General features: G+C 40.3%; 1 protein-coding gene across 2 annotated transcripts in view; it reads right to left on the bottom strand.

Moving 5' to 3' along the window:
* SCAI (suppressor of cancer cell invasion) overlaps positions 1 to 18,133 on the bottom strand; it is a gene marked incomplete at both ends in the record, with an annotated part of 109,895 nt that overhangs the window by 70,394 nt on the left and 21,368 nt on the right. The window lies entirely within an intron of this gene.

Genomic DNA, 18,133 nt, shown 5'->3' with positions numbered 1-18,133 from the left:
AGTCACCTCCTCCATACAACACAATTGTCACCAGCCTTCAAACCGGCCATGTCATCTCCCACTTAAAAATCCCTCATTCTCCTAAATTTTTTTTTTAAAGATTTATTTATTTATACAAGCACTGGGTACAGTCAGAAGCGCGGGAGGGTGAGAGAATTCACCAGAGCCAGAGGGGGGAGCAGAGCAGGCAGAAGGACCGAAGGACACTGCTGAGGGGAGCAGCGGGCGGCAGGAGAGGTCTGCGCGCCATGTGGGACCCTCCTCCGGTGGCCGGGGAGCAGCCGGGGATCGAACCGGCACTACAGAGGCTGAGGGCAGCTTTGCAACCCACGCTCAACCGCTGCGCCACCGGGTAGGCCCTCATTCTCCTAAATTTTATACATTTCTCTACTCTCCTCCTTCACAGTGTAACTCATGAAAAGATACTCAAAAAAACTGTCTCTGAGTGCCTCCCATTCTCTCAAACACACTTGTTCCCATCACTGCACTGAAGCACTACGTGTCAATAGCAAAGACCGCCATGCTGGTCAGCCCAAGGGCTGCTCTCAGTCCTCACCTTACGTCACTCACCATAGCACCAGGCACAGTTGGCCGTTCTCTTCTTAATATTCTTATTTCTCTTCCAAGACATCATTTTGTCCTCTTAGCTCCCTGGTTGCCTTTCCTCTGGTCTCCCCTGCTGATTCACCTCATTGCCCAACCCTAGAAGGAAAACCTCCAAAATGTTCTCTTCTCTCATTTTGTAGGTCACAGTAAGCATTCTCGTGGCTTTAAGTACTGATACACACTGAGAGGCTTCCATTTTTTCAAATCTACACATTGGCTCACTCTCCTGAATTTCAGACTCCATCATCCAACTTCATATGTGACATCTCCATCTGGCATTTCAAACTAAACATATCCAAACTGGATCCCAGTCACCCCTCCCCCCAAATCTACTCTTCATAACCCTCCTATTCTCAGTGAAAGGCAATTCCATTCTCCCAGTTACTCAAGCAGATCAAGACATCCTTTCCAAACATAGCAGATAGAGACATCCTTTAAAAATGTAAGTCAGGGCCTCCCCGGTGGTGCAGCGGTTGAGCGCTGGGTTGCGAAGCTGCCCGCAGCCTCTGCAGTGCCGGTTCGATCCCCGGCTGCTGGGAGAGGGTCCCACATGGACCTATCCTGCTGCCCACTGCTCCCCTCAGCAGTGTGTTTCGTCATTCTGCCTGTTCTACTCTCCGCTCTGGTGAATTCTCTCACCCTCCCGCGCCTCTGACTGTACTCAGTGCTTGTATAAATAAATAAATAAATCTTTAAAAAAAATGTAAGTCAGACCTGAACATGTTTCAGCTCAAAACCTTCGCACAGCCTTCCTGCCGTCTTTACAAAGGCTCACAAGGTCTTATACAGCCTGACCACCACCGCCGCAACCAAAATTTTACTTCCTACTTTCTCAGCCACTCTTGTCTGCCTGCACTGGCTTCCTTGTAGTTTCTCAAACATGCCAAGAGGCTGCACATTTGTGTCTCATGTTATGTTATAATCTCGATTTGGAAAGCTCTTTCCCAAATAGCTGCAGAGCTAGTTCATATTTCACTCTTGTCTCTGGTCAAATCACCTTACCAGAGAAACCGTCCCTAACCACTCTGCATAAAACAGCAATCTCCCTCCTTATACTGCACTATTTTTCTCCAAAGTAATTATTACCACTTCACATTTTATAAATTTACTTATTATTTATCTCTCTATTTTTAACTGGGCCTAAGGCCAACCATTCTTCCTTGCATCCAGATTTGCTTGATGATATTTGAGCTGAAGTGATGTGTATAAAATCCACAACTTGTCCTTAGAGGAATTAATGTGCCTTCTTCCTTCCAATCTTTCCCCTTTTATCGAACAGGAATATGGACCTAGTATTGAGCCTTTTGAACCATGTGGGTGTGAGCAACAACCTGGTGATGACAGACCAACAAAACAGAAGTGAACTGTAACCCAGGGAGCTACCGAATCAGCCCCAGACAACCCAGGCTAGATAAGAACTAAACTCTCTAACCTGGGTGACAGGTACAACTGTCTACATCTCCCCCAACACTGCATTTACTCCCAAGAGCCAGCATCAGCAAGCCTTTGCAGGAGGGCTACCCCGAGGCTGCCAGCACTCATTGGACATTACACATACATGGGTATGGGGGTAGAAAGGGTGGCCCTTCCTTCTTTGACTCTGTGAGTGACAACTCTTCAGTTTAGCTCTAGAACCCCCTGCAGAAACCGAGCCAGTAGCCCTCCCTGGAGCTTTGCCTGATCTTTGTTACATCCTTGCTTAGACTCCAACCTCCTTCTCTTTCCAGCCCCACTTCCTTACTCTCTACCAAGTGTCCCTGTAACCCTTCCGAGTAAGTCACTTTCCCATGAACTGTTATCTGGGAAACTCATTCCCTAGAGCTCGTCACAGTTAGCAATGATACACACTTTCAACCCTTTTTTTCTGCACAAATATATGGTGATTCTCTCAAATGAAACAGAATTATATGATATAAACTACACACCTTGCCTTAAAATATTTCATGCACCACAGACCATATAGTAAAATATATATACACCTCATTATTTTTCAGGATGCATCATTGCCTGTAATTTAAGGTGTAAATATCAAAATTATTTTTGGAGTTGAGAAATGAAGAAATTTTAAAGCGAGGGGGGAACTTCATTGGTTCATTCCTATACTTGTGGCCATCAGTGAGAAGATTACATATAAACTGACTTCAAAGCACACCAAAAAGATGTAATTCAATTTCATGATAGCTAAATTATATCCCTTCTTTATTTCTTTAAACTCCTAAGTCTAAAAGCCTGAAAAAGATTAACATTTCATATATATACAAATATATACTCACACAACATAGATATCATTCAATACATTAAAACTTAAACATGTGGGCCTCTCTGGTGGCACAAGGGGTTAAGCACCACACTGGGAAGCAATCCGCAGCCTCTGCAGCATGAGTTCGATCCCTGGCCAGCCAGGGAACAACCCACATGGCACAGCAGACCTCTCCTGTCTTGCCCATTGCTCCCCTCAGCAGTGTGTTTCAGTCAAGTCTGCCTGTTCTGCTCCCCGCTCTGTCTCTGGTGAATCCTCTCACCTCCCACACCTCTGGCCTTTACCCCAGCTCTTGTATGCATAAATAAATCAATCTTTAAAAATAAAAAAAAGACTTAAACATGCAATATATTTAGGACATATAAAATTCATATAAAAAATCAGGATGCTAGTGAGGCAAACCTCTCCTGTCTCACCCACTGCTCCCCTCAGCAATGTATTTCAGTCAGTCTGCCTGTTCTTTTCCCCACTCTGTCTCTGGTGGATCCTCTCACCCCCTGCATCTCTGGCCTGTACCCCAGCTCTTGTATGCATAAATAAATTAATCTTTAAAAAAAAAATCAGGATGCTGGGACTCCCCAGTGGCACAGCAGGTTAAGCGCAGGGTTGTGAAGCTGTCTGCAGCCTCTGCAGCGCAGGTTCAATTCCCGGCCAGCCAGGGAGATTCCCAAATGGCGCGGCAAACCTCTCCAGCCTTGCCTGCTGCTCCCCTCAGCAGTGCTTTCGGTCTGTCTGCCTGATCTGATCCCTACTGTCTCTGGTGAATCCTCCCACCCTCCCACGCCTCTGGCCTGTACCCCAGCTATTATATAAATAAAAAATAAATCTTAAAAAAAAAAAAATCAGGATGCTCCTCCTTAGAGTCCTATGATTTAAGGAGGTACTGTTTGATATCAAAGGAAACTACTGTTTGAGGGCCCTGGATTACATTTCTGTCAGCTCTCGCTATCATCTCATAAAGCCTAAAGATGATACAATGGCCACTCTGAAATGCAAACTGGCTCCAAAACAACAGGTTCTAGAAGACAGTTTTAGAAGGAACTGTAAAATGATTTTCGCCCAAAAAATGACTAAATATATTTTTTTAAGATTTCTTTTTTTTTTTTTTAAAGATTTATTTATTTATTTATGCAAGCACTGGGTACAGTCAAAAGCGCGGGAGGGTGAGAGAATTCACCAGAGCCAGAGGGGAGAGTAGAGCAGGCAGACTGACAAAGTACACTGCTGAGGGAAGCAGCGGATGGCAGGAAAGGTCTGCGCGTCATGTGGGACCCTTGCCCAGCGGCCAGGGATAGAGCCGGTGCTGCAGAGGCTGCGGACAGCCTCACAACCCAGCACTCAACCACTGCGCCACCAGGGAGGCCCATGAGTAAATATTTTTAACAGGAGGTTCTTAGCCTCTAATTTTTGAAGTCAATTGCAAACCATGCACTTATCATAAGACCTAGCAATTGCACTCCTGACAATGAAAATCTATGTTCAGGACCTCCCTGGTGGCGCAGGGGTTAAAGTCTCATGCTATCAAGCCATCACCAGCTACAGCAGCTTGAGTTCGATCCCTGGCCAGGGAGCTCACCCTCGCGGCACAGCAGACCTCTCCTGTGTAGCCCACTGCTCCCCTCTGCAGTGTATTTCACTGCCTATTCTGTTCCCCACTCTGTCTCTGGTGAATCTTCTCACCACCACCACCCCCACACCTATGGCCTACACTCCAGTTCTTGTGTACATAAATAAATAAAATAAATCTTAAAAAAAAAAAAAGGAATGGAGGAGGTCAGATGTGGGAGAGAAGATCTATGGTGGTGTTTTTCCTATTTGTGCACTGTGAAGGGAAATCTCCAATCTAGTTATTAAACTTTCAGTCTGTCTGAGGTAATAGCTATTATGCCAAAAGCAATTACATAGGCTAGAAGTAGAGATCTGAGGGTTTTGTTGTTGTAGCAGAAGTAAGATAATTCCTGGGTTGTGTGTCTATACTCTTATCTCTTAATCAGCAAGTACACCTACAATATCAAAAATCTCCCTCTTGTTTCCACTTCTGCTCAGTTGGGAAAATCACAGATTAAAAATAATATATGCTAACATAGATAAATGTGTCCCATATTGCCTTTGATGTAAATGCTTTTTAAGACGGTTTTTAAAACCAGATTGACTTGTAGGGAATGTTCTTGAGATGTGGAGAAGCGACTGCAGTTCCTTTGAAGTTATTTCTGACACCACTTGATATATCCTTGACATCCTTTAAGAACATATATACAAATGCGGGAGAAATATATATATGCGGTTAACACTCCCAAATTAAACTAACCATGATGTAATTCTTACAAAATTAAGACAGAAATCATTTTTTTAAATTTTAAAAATCATTTTTAAAAACTAAACAATACACACCTTTCATCTGAAGAAAGCATAAGAACTATCACTATTACCTTGGTTTAGGCTTGGTTTAGACTTGAACATTCCTACATTTGGAAGCAAGGAATAAACACAAGAAATGTATGTGCCTGTCAGTAAACAGTTAAATTTACATCAATCACTGATATAATGAATGAATGAAGGATCCATTTCTTGCTATCGCATTACTCTTCTAGTTTTCTTTATACCTCACTGATGGCTTTTTCAATTTCCCAATTTCTTCTGCATCCCTTAAATACAGTCAGTCCTTGGGGATGACTTTCAGTACTCATTTAAATTATTTCCATGACTTCAAACACTCTTAGGAATTCCCTGTTTATTTCTGATCCCATATTACAGTCTGAGTTCCACATTAAGATTTTTAACAGTGAGGTGGCAGGATTTTTAATAAAAGGGACCAAAAATAACATTAATGGGAAGAATAATAATGCCTTCTACATCAGTAACTGAAGGAAGTACTTTATAAATATTAAGTCATTTAATTCATTTCAACAACCCTATAAAGTGGGCCTTACTATTCCAACTGTATAAATGAAGTTATAATCTCAGAGAAGTTAAATAACTTTCTCATGGAACCAGTAAATTATAAATATAAGACTAGAATTAGATTTCACTTCAAAACCAATTTTCTTAATCAGATGATACTGTTTCATCTCATCTCTTACACTTTTCCTCAAAATTCAATTATTTTAAGTTTTCCTGATTTCCAAAAACTTACAGGATAATTTAAGGTCAATCACTAAAAAATATATACTCTTGGCCTCTGTATTGAAAAAAAAAAACAAACTTAATTTTCTAAGACTCCTGGGGTTAAAAGAAAATCAGCATTATATAGTTCATCCTCCAGGCCTGTCGGCAGAACTGTATCTTAACTATTCCAGACAGATGGGCATCTTCTATTTTTAATGACATCGAGGAAAGGAGATTCTCACCTACTAAGTTTAGATTGTGAGCCAAAGGCAGGAAGCATGTCTAATTTTATGCTCCATATAGCTACACCTTTATACACAGCTGGTAATGTGTCCTAACAGGATTATCTCCACAAGCAGAAATGGACACTGAAAACTACAATCAAATACAAAGCCAGTCACTAGAGAAGGAATTCAACTCCTCTTCAAGCTGACCAGGGAAAATTTATTCTAGTCCAAAGTACAAAAGGGCTGACACATACTCTTCCTATTATTTTAAAACCCATCTAGTTTAAAAGTAACTAGAAAAATGACAAAGTAGTTTCTAGTATGAGGTGTACATATTACATGGCTATAACTAATTTCAAAAAGCTAACTCCCAAACTTAGTGGAGATGAGTCCAGAGAGCACCTTTTTTTTTTAAAGATTTATTTATTTATGCATACAAGAAGTGGAGTACAGACCAGAGGTTCAGGGGGTGAGAGAATTCACCAGAGACAAAGTGGGGAGCAGAACAGGCGGATCAACTGAAATACACCGCTGAGGGGAGCAGCGGACAAGACAAGAGAGGTCTGCTGTGCCATGTGGGTCAGCTCCCTGGCCGGGGATCGAACTTGTGCTGCAGTGGCTGTGGACAGCTTCACAGTGATGCATCTTAACACCTTGCATCACCAAGGAGGCCCCCCAAGTGCATCTGAAGTCAGAAACATTTTGAGATTTACTGTTCCACCCTTGTCATTCCCTCATCTAGGCTCTAGGCTTCAGAATTCAAACAGATCTTAATCCCCTTCCATCTTTTCAGTCTAATTCTGCTAATCAGGTCATCTCTGCAGGCTTTCAATACATTAAGAGAAAAACAGGGCCTCCCTGGTGGCGCAAGGGGGAGTTCAATCCCCCACCAGGGAGCTGACCCACATGGTTCAGTAGACCTCTCCTATCACCCTACTGCTCCCCTCAGCAGTGTATTTCAGTCAGTCCACCTGTTCTGCTCCCCACTCTGTCTCTGGTGAATCCTCTCACCAACCCCCCACACCTCTGGCCTACACCCCAGTTCTTGGATGCATAAATAATCTTTTTTTAAAGATTTATTTATTTATGCATCCAAGAACTGGGGTACAGTCCAGAGGTGTGGGGTGGGGATGGGGGAGTGTGGATTCACCAGAAACAGAGTAAGGAACAGAACAGGCAGAATCACTGAAATACACTGCTGAGGGGAGCAGCAGGCGAGTCAGGAGAGGTCTGCTGTGACATGTAGGTTGCTCCCTGGCCAGGGATCAAACTCTTGCTGCAGTGGCTGTAGATAGCTTCATAGGTAGCGTTTTAACCCCTTGTGCCACCAGGGAGGCCCGTAAATAAATAAATCCTTAAAAAAGAGAGAAAAGCAAAAAATTTACAAATGCTGAAAAATGAAGAGATTTCTGACAGTGTATTTAAAAATGTTATTTATACCGTTTACTACAGCAGACAGCTAACATCACTTTAAGATAATTCTCTCTAAGCTAGTGGGTAGAGCTGACACAAAAAGTAGTTGGCTAAGTCAAATACTTCCCAAATTAATCACTGAGCATGCACCTTTACAAAGTTAGGAGGGATTTAGCATTACTTCAAATAACCCCATGGGTCAAATCATACTATAAAATTAAGATCATCTTTTTTTAATGATTAAAGGAAATTGCAAAGTGGATACTCACATGATAATCACTCTTGGCTTCCATTTCTACCTTAAGATCTAACACAGACTAGCAATAAACGAAAGTTGATAAAGCTAGGGAAATGTATGAATAAAATTGCAAAAGCAGTACTGGTACAATTCCAAAAATATGGATGATGGCTAGACTATTTTTTAAAACAAATATTCACCAGAAATAGCAAATGTCAGGCCTAAGATAAAAATATTGAGCTGACCCAATCAGGCAAACCACCAAATACATTTTGAAAGTAATTCATGTTGTTTCCCAAAGGGCATCTATTTCTATCTAATCAATAATGAGACAGGACATTTGTGCAATAGAGTTCTTTCTCCTATGTGTTGAGTGAATGATTTGACGATGATTGGAATTAAAGGGACGGGGTTTTATTCTGTCAAATTCTGACTTTACAATAGTAGCTTTAAACCACTGGAGTAAAAATTTGTTACAGGCACAAAACATATATTTCAAACTAACAACCATCTTCAAATTTAAAACAAAACAGCCGATCCCCTCAAAGTCTAGACTAAACAAAAATGTAACCTTGTATTTAGCCATACACTAGCAAATCCATATTTGGTGTATGCCGGAGGCTCAGGCAATTTTTTCTCAGCTGCTTCTCTGTCATCACCTGATGTGGAGGTGGTTAATTGCTTTATAATTCCAAGTCATATTTTATCACAAAACAATCTTTTATTAGTCATTCAGGGAAGTCATTCATAACACTTAGGGTATTTCTTATAACAGCTTAATTGAGTTATAATTCATATACCATTCAGCTCACCTCTTTTTTAATTCTTTTTAAAATTTATATGTATATTTTTTAATTTTTGCATAGAACTGGGGTGTAGGGCAGAGGTGCAGGAATGAGAGGATTTACCAGAGGCAGAGTGGGGAGCAGAACAGGCCAATTTACTGAAATACACTGCTAAGGGGAGCAGCCAGCAAGACAGGAGAGGTCTGCTGTGCCAAATGTGGGTAGCTCCCTGGCCGGGGATTGAACTCAGCTGGTAGCAGTGGCCTAGAAGCAGGGAGGTCCCCAGTTCATCTCCTTTAAAGTGTGTAACTCAGTAGTTTTGATTATTGACCACCACTATCTATCCATTTTCATCACTTCAAAAAAGGAAGCTTATACTCACGACTCGTCACTTCCCACCTTCCATGAGCCTCTCACCCTGGCCACCGTGAATCTACTTTCTTTGTCCATGAATGTGTCCCTAACAGGGTATTTCAATATAGCTGGAAGAGGTCAACATGTGGACTTCTGTGACTGACTTCTTGTTTTGTTGTTGTTTAATACAGTTTTTCTCTTTTCTCCACAAATTTCCCAAGAGGAACCAGGTGCTTCAGCGCTGGAGCTGAGGCAGTGAGCTGAAATGGGGCATCGGTTCAACATCTGAATCCTGAAAGCATACCGTATCCCACCCTACATTATGCATGTCTTTCTCCCCGCTAGAGTCTCTTAGTCTGTCGTTGGGCTACCTCAATTAATTTTTAAAAGCGCCATCTCTTCCCTCCTATTTTTTAATCATTGGTTTTCCTTCTTCTTTCTGGGAGGTATCTTCAACATCACCTTTCAATCATTTAAAAACACACACACCTTTTTAAAATTTGAGCTACCATAGTTACATATAACCAACAGCTTTCTCATTCCCAAATTGTTCCATCTTCAAGGACTCTAGTCCTTATTTTATAAATCCTTATCTCTATGAAACAACAAATTAGAAAATTTTTACTTTGTTTTGGTTGTTTGTCTTTTTATAGTTGCATTCTGAGTCTGTCTTATCTCTGTGTCCCCCAGATTTCTTTTAATGATATGTTTCTTTTTGTCTCTGTTGTTAGTGTTGAAGCCTTTTTCTTGTGCCTCATGGTATAGTGGTCGGTTCCCATTGTCTGTGCCTCTAGAACGAGGGACTTAAAGATCTGAGTTGCAGCCACAGAATACAAAGAATATATAGAGGGTTTTCAATCAGAGAGCTTCCCTAGAGGAAAAAGTTCCTTCATCATCTACCCTCAAATGTCAGTCTGAGAAAGTTTGCTTGTGGCTTCTTTGGTTTCTCTGAAGAAGATCCCTTCGGTCTCTGGAATGAACTGCAGAAGTCTGGTGGCCAGCGAGATGACCACAGCTAAGTACACAGATAATCCTCACTCTGTGCCATGTCTCACTCCATCCTAAGATGTCTCTAATGACAGCGACACCCCCCACATACACCTTCAGCTTATTCTGCATAATTGAGCGGGTGCTGGGGAGACAGTTGTCAGGCTGCATAATGTAGGGTGGGATACGGTATGCTTTCAGGATTCAGATGTTGAACCGATGCCCCATTTCAGCTCACTGCCTCAGCTCCAGCGCTGAAGCACCTGGTTCCTCTTGGGAAATTTGTGGAGTGGATCAGCTTGCCTCCTTTGGTCCTAAAGGTAATGCCTAAAATGCAGTCACATCTCTCTGTCCTGTTGTCCTTCTGTCCCTTTAACAAGTCCCTGACATGAACATTTCTTTTAAATCTCTCATCAGCAGTTCTGTTCTCAGCCCATTCATTTGTATAATCTTAACCTTTTCTGCTTTTTTAATTATTAAAAGAGAAACACGCGGCCCTCCCCTGGTGGCGCAGTGGTTGAGCGCTGGGCTGCGAAGCTGTCCGGCAGCCATTGCAGTGCCAGTTCGATCCCCGGCCACTAGCGAGGGTCCCACATGGCATGACAGACCTCTCCTGCCACGCCCGCTGCTCCCCTCAGCAGTGTATTTCATTAGTCTGTCTGCTCTGCTCTGGCTCTGGTAAATTCTCTCACCCTCCCACGCTTCTGACTGTACCCAGTGCTCGAATCAATCAATCAATCAATCAATCAGGAAAAAAAAAGTGAACTCAAATTTATAATAACACTATGAGGAAGATACTATCAAGAGTATTTTAAAAATCAAACCAGGGTCAGCCCCTGAGGTGGCAGCAGTGGTGAGGAAGAGCAAGAATTCCTACTTCCCTTCCAGCCTGAGAGGTTTAGGCTGCAGAGGGACACACTGTCAGAGAAAATAGACTTGGGTCTCCTGGAGGAGCAAGATGAATTGAAGGGGCTCCCTGTGGAAAACTGGGCTGGCTTAGATGAAGATGAGCATGTCTGGGAGAGGAATGGGAAATAACAACATAGAAGGTGACTTTTCCCAACAGCTACAACCTGAACTAGAGAAGCATGGTTACAAAATGGAGTCCTCGTAGCATTTAGAAGTGTTGAAGCAATCTAAATTTGACCTGTTTATGAAATTCTAGGACAGAGAACCCAGGATGGCCACATAAAAAATATTTATTTCAATACCTACCTATTTTATTTTAGTAACATAAAAATGTTTTGATCTTAAAATATTTTTAACATCTTAAAAAAAAATAAGAAAACCAAGTCTCAAAATGATGAAGCAAACTGCTGAAAGTCAAAAAAAGCAAGTGATAGAAACAGATTTTACATTCATGTCTGTTAAAAAAAGTGGAATGTTATTTGGGACCAATACAAAATTATGTAAGATATAAAAATAAGCTGAAAAAGATAAAATTCAACACAGAGATGAAGAAGTACATACTCCAGGTACATTTCTCCTCATTTGTGGAATAAATCAAGCTTTTTAAAAAGAATGAACTCCGTGAACCAAGAATTCAAAGATAAAAGATTAAAAGTAAAATGATTGATCCAAAGCAAGAAAATGAATTTAAAAGATTGTGTGTGTGTGTGTGTGTGTGTGTGTGTGTGAGATTAGAACTTAAAATAGTACTAGAAGAAAACGAATACAAAAGAAAAAGGGGGAGGTACGGGGAAGGAAGGCTATGGGGAGAAAAGAGAAGGGGCAAAGAGCAGAGACAGGGAAGGAAGGGTAGAGGAGGAGCAGGGTGGACCGCAGTTACCCTGCCCCTTCCCTCCAGCAAGTGCTGGGACATGCAGAAGCCCAGGAAGAACCACATGAAGAAGTGAGGTCAAGACTATCACAAGTCGGGCCTCCCCTGGTGGCACAGTGGTTGAGCGGTGGGCTGGAAAGCTGCCCGCAGCCTCTGCAGCGCCAGTTCGATCCCCGGCCACTGGAGAGGGTCCCACATGGCGCGCAGACCTCTCCTGCCACCCGCTGCTCCCCTCAGCAGTGTACTTCGGTACTTCTGCCTGCTCTGCTCCCCGCTCTGGCTCTGGTGAATTCTCTCACCCTCCCACGCTACTGACTGTACCCAGTGCTTGTTTAAATAAATAAATAAATCTTTAAAAAAAAAAAAAAAGACTATCACAAGTCCCTGCACTTTAAGCCTGATGCTGTGACTAGATGGGGCTTTGGGGACATCTACTCTAGGGAGGGAGGAAGAGTAAAGGATTTTATAAGCATAGGGAAAGAGAGGAAATACTTATGACTAGGAAAGTGGATTGTAAAATACTGAATTACTTCTTGTACTTTGGGAAATGCTAGCTAACGCCATCAAATTTACTCTAAAGAACCTGAGTCTATAACATACTGGTTAATAAAGCCTAGTAACAGTAACAGCTAACATTTATTAAATATTTATCCAGTCAGAATCTGTTCTAAGAGATTTGCATGCTGTAAGAATAATAGCATACAATAGGTTAAATACTCTTCTACGCACTTCACAAGTATTCATTTAATCCTCAAAACACAACAATAAGGTACATACTATTATTATTCCCATTTTACGGTAAGAGAAACCGAGACACATAAAAGTGAAGTAACTTGCCAATGGGATAGAACTAGTATGTGGCAAAGCCCTCTCTCTTAACTACAATCCAACATTCTGCTCTGCTGTTCCAGCTCTAATGCAGCTGCAATCTGAGCTCAAAATAAAACTTTTCTGTAAAAAGAAACTTTTCTCTAATTAAATGGCAATCTTCTTTTGCTTCTTCAAAAAGGCCTTTGATGATGTAAGGAATTGTATGCATTTTAAAAATAATTAATATCAACATTCTGTGACCCAAAAGTGAACCAGACTGATTTTAATTGTTTCACAAGAGAAGATTCAACCATACAATAGAACTGCAAGGACCACCTAGAGCTGAAATGACAGGGTCATTTCTACTTCTTGCAATGTTTTATAACACAGATAGTCTAAGACATATCTGTGAATTTTAAGGGGCACTCATAACAGAAGAGAGGGATGTCACCAATGGAGAAGCAGCCCCGAAAACTCAAATTAAACCATTTCATAATAACCTTTCAATTCTAAACATCTAAAACTATTCTTATTTTGAGAGTCAACACTATTTTTGTTCCCTGAAGAATAATGATACTTTTTACTTTTGCCAGCAGTGAGCTGAAAGTTGATACAACTTTTAGAAGTCATCCACTGGTGAGAAAAACCAACGCTGTCACCACACATTTATAATTTCAAATAACCCACCAATATAACAACAATAAGGAAATACTCTATCTCTCCAAGTGCTAAAATGTCCCAGTTCCCTTCATGACACTAGGCATGTTACTTATATCTTAATGACACCTGCCTTGCTTCTCTTTCTCACAAAATGAAAGAATAGATGTCCTTTAAAGGTTCTTTATGCTAAAAATTCCTATGATTCTGTACAGAAACCTGAATGAGTATAGTAAAAATGGAAAATGTTGCAATATTAAATATAAAAAGAATCATGAATAAATACTTTGGCACAATTGCTTTATTACATTTTCCATTCTGTCACAGAAAAGGAAATTTAAATTTCTTATATTTCTATGTCTTATTCCCAAGAACATAAAACCCTTCTCCTAATACATTTCCAAACCTTAATCTCAGAGGATAAACACTTTGTAGGAAAAGAATTCAAATATGTTAATAGTTACATATAACATGATTTTAGAAAATGCATTACATTTTGGTTTAAATTTCTTTTGAAGTTTAAATTACATAACTGGAAGTTTATTCAACACAAATACATGGTTAAAAAATACACGTATCAGAAGATTCATTTCCAAGGGCCTAGCCATCCAGTAAAATTCTCTAGCATCACAAGATTTGTTTCCCATCTGACATCCTTAGGGATATAGTTTGACAGCTTCTCTGTACAATTTCTACTACAAGACTTCCCTGGCCTCTTTTGGCACATGTAAACTGCTGCTAGGTAATATTTCTTTTGGCAACCAACTACATACTTTACAGAAACAGACCTTCAATTGAACTCTCCCCATTCAAACTCCCATTCTTCACTAACATGTGGATCTTAAACTGAATCTTCCATAACAAGATGGACACATTTTATGAAATAGAAATATTACATATTCATTAAAATTTCCCTGATAACAGGAGATTTAATTCAAATTACATTCCCTTTTAAATAGAAACCAAAAAAACAGTCTTGGAAAATCATATTCAAGACTAGAGCTATTTTTCTTTCTTCCAACTGTCTTATAATCAGAGGCAGATATCTATTGTGTTGGGTTTTTAAAAATGAGTACAACAGAAAAAAGTAAATACAACAATGTAAATGATATTTCCAAAGTTGAAAACCAGTATTTTCAACTTACTTTTCATACCTTTTTATTGAATACAAACTCTAACCAGTGATAACTCATGGCCAAAGAGTTAAAACAGATAGCTTAGAAACTACAGTGTCCAAATAAACTACTGAAACAATTATGTACTTAAATAATATTTTATTCTTTTAAAATCTCAATGTAAATCCTAAATATGCTTTAATTTAATTCAAATATATTTTTGAGGCCCTCAGCCTCAAATGTTACTAAGTTTCATCAGATATAGAACCTGCCTGCTAGTTTATAATCCACTAGAGAACATAAAAGACTCTACAAAATTTTAAGTATATATTACGTTAGTTCAGCATAGTGTAAATAAGTATAGGGCTGGAAGGTTTATTCATTATTAGATTTATGACCCTAAACAGATCACCTACCTTCCCAGAATAGCTGAATAAAAATGAGACAAAAACAAAAGAAAAATGCAAATAGTCCTATAGTTGTTCAAGAAATAGATCTGTATTTAAATAGCTTCCCAAATAAAATCACCACATGACTTCACCAGAGAATTCACCTAACAATTTATGGAAGAAAAAAAATCCAATATTATGCAAATATTTCTAGATAAAAAGAGGTAACGTTTCCCAACCCATTTTATAAAACCAGGATAGTGACAAAACCTAAAGGGTAGTATGTGAACATGAACACAGATAGATAAATCTTAAAAATATATACTAGTAAATCAAATCCAGTAATATATAGAAAAAGAATAAAGCACCATGACTAACTACATTTATTTTAGAAATGCAAGGTTGGTTTAACATTAGAAAAAAAAATCAATGTAATTTAATACACATTAACAGAAGGGGAAAATCATGGTTTCTCAATAGACACAGAAAAAGCATTTAGTAAAATTAAACATTCATTCAGGATTCTAAAAAATATTTCAAGAATTTCCACTTCTAAGATGTAGTAACAGAAACCAGATTTATCCTCCTACATAAAACAACCACATAAAACAGACAAAATAGACTAAACAATAGTTTTCAAGACACTGGACAGAATGCAGTAAAGAACAGTGATCTCTAAGGGTAAACGAAGCAAGTTCTACAGTTGCCCCAGCTCACAAGCTAGAGATTTCCAGAGTATGGAGCAGAGTAGGGGAACCCACAAAGGGCTCAAGGGATGTCCTAAGCTGAAAAGATGGAGCCGAGTCCAGGGAGAACAAGAGCGCTACAATTCAGAGAATTTATTTTTAAAAATCCATGAGTCCAATCATGTAAATAAATGACTGAATAGGGCCTCCCAGGTGGCACAGTGGTTGAGCGCTGGGTTGCGAAGCTGCCCGCGGGTGCAGCGCCAGTTCGATCCCCGGCTGCTCCCCGGCCACCGGAGGAGGGTCCCGCATGGCGCGCAGACCTCTCCTGCTGCCCACTGCTCCCCTCAGCGGTGTATTTCGGTCCTTCTACCTGCTCTGCTCCCTGCTCTGACTCTGGTGAATTCTCTCGCCCTCCCGCGCTTCTGACTGTACCCAGTGCATGTATAAACAAAACAAACAAACAAAATAAATAAATAAAAATAAATGACTGAATAAATACATAAATAAAAAGGAAAGGAATAACTGAATCTCCTATGAAAGGAATTAATATAATTTGTGTACTTGGCCTTGAAGGAAGTGCAGTACAACACCCATTGAGTGTGAAATACACACAGTGACTTCCTATCCAATAGTACAGTATGAAAAAAAGGAATTTTACAGGAAGAAATCCGACAAACTCTACTTCAGCTAGGTAACCCAGGCTAACATTCAGAGAGAAAGTCACCTGGACAGCAGGTACTCTATTATGATCTGATGAGAATGGCATTTTATCTTAGTGGTCTTCACCAATTCAAAGACATCCTACAAACAACTTGACCGGTATTCAAATCAGCCATGGTCATCAAAAACAAGATCTGAGAAATTGTCACCACTGAGAAGTTCCTGAATAAATAAGATAACTGCAAGTTATGTGATACCATGAGCAGAACAGGAAAAAAAAGTTAGGCAAAGATTAAAGTTAAATAAAGTTCAGTAAGTCCTCACTTAATGTCATTGCTAGGTTCTTGGAACTGAGCTTGACATACAGTGATGCATAAGGAAAACAGGTGTTAGGATAACAACAGTTCATTCAGTATTGCCTGGAATTTGTTTTTTCTCATCAGCTTTATAATAAAACAATGTTCAAAAAAACCGATGTTATTTGAGGACCTGCTAGACTTCAGTTAATAAATTATTTTTTAATAGTGTATCATTTTTTCTCTGATCTCTCATGGGTGTTATTTGTTCATTATGAAAGAAACGTGGAGAATCCGGAAAGCATAGAGAAATCAATAAAAATTATACTATCTAGAGGTAACCATGATTAACATTCCAACTGTAGTTCCCAAACTGTGTGCCTAGGCACCTCAAACCACCACAGCAAGTTCACAAGGATGCTGCAGGACCTTTCAAAGGTTCAAGGGAAACACAGTGACATCTGTTGGCTGCTACACAAACTACAAAATCTAGGTAGATCAGTTTATTTATTTATTTGTTTGTTTGTTTATTCAAGAAGCGAGGTACAGGCCAGATGCGTAGGAGAGTGAGAGGATTCACCAAAGACAGAGCAGGAAACAAAACAGGCAGACTGACGAAATACGCTGCTGAGGAAAGCAGCCGGCACCACAGGAGAGGTCTGCTGTACCATGTGGGACCCTCGCCAGCCGGTGGGGATAGAAACGGCACTGCAGAGGCTGCAAACAGCTTCACAGAGCTGCGCTCAACTGCTTACGCCACCAGGGGAGGCCCTAGGTAGATCAGTTTTAACACTGGACCACGTACGTTCCTTTCAATAATGACCCATGGTTGTAAAGCTTGTTTTTCAGTAGTTTCTGTCATAGAAAGCAAATACCATGTAAAAATCATGTGTTACCAGAAATGAGATGCTGGCGTCTAACATGATTCTGAGGCTAAAGAAGTTATGGAGTACTTAATCGTGGTTATTTAAGCACAAAAAGCCACAAAGTATTGATATACCAACCACAATGGCTAAAATGCTAAAATACCAAATGCTGGCAAGGCGGTAAAGATACTATAAGTCACAAAAGTAGCTGATGGGATCAAAAATTGGTGCAACCACTTCAGAAAACAATTGTCAATATTTAGGTGACAATGCCCATCTTGTTTGACCCAAAAAGTCTTTAGATTTATACTCTAAACATGTACAGCAGGAGATACTTCATAAAGGTTTGTGGTTACATTGTTTGTGACAGAAACAATTCGATTACCCATAGACCTAAGAATGAATAAACTGACATAGTCACATAATTGGCTACAATGTAACAGTGGAAAAGGATCAAATCTGTGCCCATGACAAATCTTAAACTCCTAGTGTTAAAAGCAAACTGAAGGCTACATACTGTATGTTTTCACATATATGTAAAGATTAACATCTAAAGCTAACCAATATGGGCCTCCCCTGGTGGCGCAGGCGGTTGAGCGCAGCACTGTGAGGCTGTCTGCAGCCTCTGCAGCGCCGGTTCATTCCCGGTCGGCCAGCGAGGGTCCCACATGGCACGGCAGACCTCTCCTGTCTCACCCGCTGCTCCCCTCAGCAGTGTATTTCATCAGTCTGCCTGTTCCGTTCCCCGCTCTGTCTCTGGTGAATCCTCTCACCCTCCCACACCTCTGGCCTGTACCAAGGTTCTTGTATAAATAAATAAATCTTAAAAAAAAAAATAAAAAAATAAAGCTAACCAATATGTTTACAGTTATATTCCTATGCAGTGAAAGAATGAA

Source organism: Talpa europaea (genome assembly GCF_964194135.1).
Source record: "Talpa europaea genome assembly, chromosome: 7".
Lineage (NCBI taxonomy): Eukaryota > Metazoa > Chordata > Mammalia > Eulipotyphla > Talpidae > Talpa > Talpa europaea.
Note: the sequence above shows the minus strand (reverse complement) of the source record. Positions and strands in the feature narration are given on the sequence as shown.